Below are 3,269 nucleotides of genomic sequence, written 5' to 3'. Positions count from 1 at the left end.
CTGTACTGTACTGCAATGTACTCTGCTGCGCTCTACTGTTCTGTACTGTACTATACTGTACTGTACTGTAATATACCATAGTGTATTCTGTACCGTACTATACTATACTCTACTCTAGTGTACTGTACTGTACTCTACGGTACTGTACTGTACTCTACTGTACTGTACTGTACTGTACTGTACTGCACTGTACTCTACTCTACTGTACTGCACTATACTGTACTCTACTGTACTATACTCTACCGTACTGTACTGTGCTGCACTGTACTGTATGCTACTGTACTATTGTATTGTGGTGCATGGTTGGCCATCCTTCCTCCTGGACTATGTGTGTGCCTTGCATATCAAGAAAATGAGTAATGGTTCACCTTTATAGTATATGCCATATGAGAATTGTTGCTTTATATTGATATTTCTCCTATAGGTAAGGGTGGCAAAGACCTACGGTTCAGGTTGTCCATGAGCTGTTAGTTTTGAAGTAGCAATTGAGGTACTCAATGATCACTGAGGTAACGGTAATACAACACAAGTAGGCTACTAGGTGAGGACTTGTTTGCAAATTCTGAAAAAAGAAATCCATTTACTTCTGTCTACTTACTGAACACCTAATTAAAAATAATTTTCTTTATTTCATTTCAACAGAAAATATACATCGAGTAATTCATAATGCCATTCTTAAAAAATTACTCAAATGCACTCTCTATATGCACAATACTACCTGTGAAGATGTAGAATTTGGTGATGTTATGGGTTATTCACACACATGGAGAGGTCTTGTCCCCTACTCTATCTCATGCAAATAAAAATATCTATGTTATGGAAATTAGAGGAGAAGCTGCTACCTTGGAGAAGCTGCTACCTTGGACACCTTGTTACACTGACATCTCCCCATTCAGTATGCTGCTGAGTGAGCATTAGCAGCAGTCTATTCTCACCTTAGTTTTAGTGTGGGAAATACTCATTTTAATTCAGGCCAAGTATGAATCTTCTCAAATTGTTCACAATGTTACATTTGCTGTCAAGCATGTAAGCACAGACTCACTCATATGACATGTTAGAAAGTTTTTTTCAGAGGGCTCCTAGGCTAGAATTACTACATATACCCTAAAGAAACACCATGCAAAGTCTGGTGCTTTTGTCACTTCCGTAACGGTAAAACCCTTAACAGACTCCACTATAATCTATCCATGTCAAAACATCTTCTTGACCAGGTTCCTCAGAGGCTTTTCACTAATTCAACCCTGAAATATACAAATTTTACCCACAGAAAAATAATTTTGAGTCTGGTTTTACCATGCAAAGCTGATTTCATGTGTATGCAAATTAGTGCATAATTAATGATGCACGCCCTCATTTGCATATCTAAACATCAAAATACAAAAAACATCCAATACATTTTTTTCTTCTCTTATTGTCAGTAATCAACTGAGAAAGTTTCAAGGTGATATCTACGATTTAATTTTTCAAGCCTATTCACCAGTAGTAGTTCTTACCTTAACAATATATTTATGCTAATTATGCAAATTGCCCAATGATGCTTGCCACAATATGCTTGCCACAATATGCTTGCCATATTTGACCTATAGATGACATTTCTGCAATAAAACTTTAGGGTACTCAACATTTCTGGGTTCATGAAATCACGACTAGACTAATTNGGGAACTTCTTTCTGAGATGTCTTTTATAGTGTGTGTGTGTGTGTGTGTGTGTGTGTGTGTGTGTGTGTGTGTGTGTGTGTGTGTGTGTGTGTGTGTGTGTGTGTGTGTGTGTGTGTGTGTGTGTGTGTGTGTGTGTGTGTGTGTGTGTGTGTGTGTGTGTGTGTACGTGAGTGTGTGTGTGTGTGTGTGTGTGTGGTGTGTTTGTGCGTGTGTCTGCGTCTGTCAGTGTCTCTTTGTCTTTAGTGATACACTGTACCTAGGTCCAGGGGTGCCGACAGGGGGGAATAGAGGGGACAGTTGTTCTGGGCCCAGGGAGATAAGAGGCCCAGAATTGGGTCCTCATTACATTGTATGTATTGGGCTGGGGGGCCCTTTCAGACGACTTTGTCCTGTGCACGGCCAAAGCTGTCAGCGGTTCTGCCTAACAGGAGGTCCATAGCATTCTCTGTACTCTATGTGTTCAAAGGGCTCCAGTCTACTTCACGAGTCTCAGGCAACTAATGGGTGCCCTTTCAGCTGATCGTCTGCACTCCTCCGTGTCTCGTCTCAGCGCTCTCCTCTCTGGGGCTCCATTGCTCCAGATCCATTCAGCCGCATTAGCGGAGTCTGTTAGTGCAATTCAAAACCTTTGTTAGCGAATCAGATCACAGCTTGGAATGTTATTTTTCCTCTAGTCCTTGGAGCTGAATTAAAAGAAGGAAAAAAAACTCTAAGAAGTGGAGAGGAGAGGAGAGGAGAGGAGAGGAGAGGAGCGGAGAGAAGAGAAGAGGAGAGGAGAGGAGAGGAGAGGAGAGGAGAGGAGAATAGGCACAGGCTTCTGTGAAAGTGTAATGCTCTTCTTTTGTAAGTGTTCTTGAAGGGGTTCAGAAAGAATGCAGAGTGTGTGAGAATGCGCCTACACAATGCGTTTCCTACTTGTAGCAGCAAAGAGCATTGTAATTCATGTTTTCTGTAACGTTCTCCAAATGTGATTCTTCAAAGCATTGTGGCAAGCATCACGACATCCATCTCACACGTAGGCACACTGGGATGTGTTTTTCATCTCATGTGTAGAATTGAATGAAAAATGTCTGCACACTTAAATCCCCTTTGTGTTCTTTTTAATAGGCCAAGCTTTCGGTCTACTGACCTTCCTCAGGGCTCAGTTACGTCATCTCATGTGTAGAAAATACTGTCAAAGTATAACAAGCAGTGAAATTTCAGTGTCACGTTTGTGACAACATGTACTCTATGCTTCTTGCAATTGCAGATTTATTGGAGGTAACAGCTGGAGAAGGATAGTGATCGAACACTAACGCAAAGGTAAGAAAATGAAGTCAAATATAAATTCAACTCTTAGAGAGTCATATAGTTTGTATGCCTTTATTGTGACAAGACAGAGGGACAGGAAATGAGCGGGGAGAGAGAGACAGAAAAGGTTCGGCAAATGAGCCATGCCGGAACCGAACCCGGGTCGCCGGCGTAGTAGCCCAGTGCCAAATTGTTAGGCCACGGCAGGGCGAACCACTATTTTTTGTTTGTACTGTGACGAGCAATGCTGTGTGAATGAAAGGCATTCCGCGGCTGGATTCCTTGGCCCTTGTGCTTGTGCTTGGGCCCCTGGCATGCCA

At 42.0% G+C, this 3,269-nt stretch overlaps 1 long non-coding RNA gene across 1 annotated transcript in view; it reads left to right on the top strand.

Annotated features, from left to right (window-relative positions):
• The window catches only part of LOC134447441 (uncharacterized), a 119,839-nt gene extending 116,887 nt beyond the window's left edge, over window positions 1–2,952 (top strand). The window contains exon 3 of the long non-coding RNA XR_010034602.1: window positions 2,909–2,952. This is a non-coding gene — a long non-coding RNA (uncharacterized LOC134447441). The remainder of the gene's footprint in view (window positions 1–2,908) is intronic.
• Window positions 2,953–3,269: the final 317 nt, after the last annotated feature.

The sequence above is a fragment of the Engraulis encrasicolus genome, chromosome 4, assembly GCF_034702125.1.
Source record: "Engraulis encrasicolus isolate BLACKSEA-1 chromosome 4, IST_EnEncr_1.0, whole genome shotgun sequence".
NCBI lineage: Eukaryota > Metazoa > Chordata > Actinopteri > Clupeiformes > Engraulidae > Engraulis > Engraulis encrasicolus.
The sequence above is the reverse complement of the archived record's forward strand: the minus strand, read 5'-3'. Positions and strand labels throughout refer to the sequence as shown.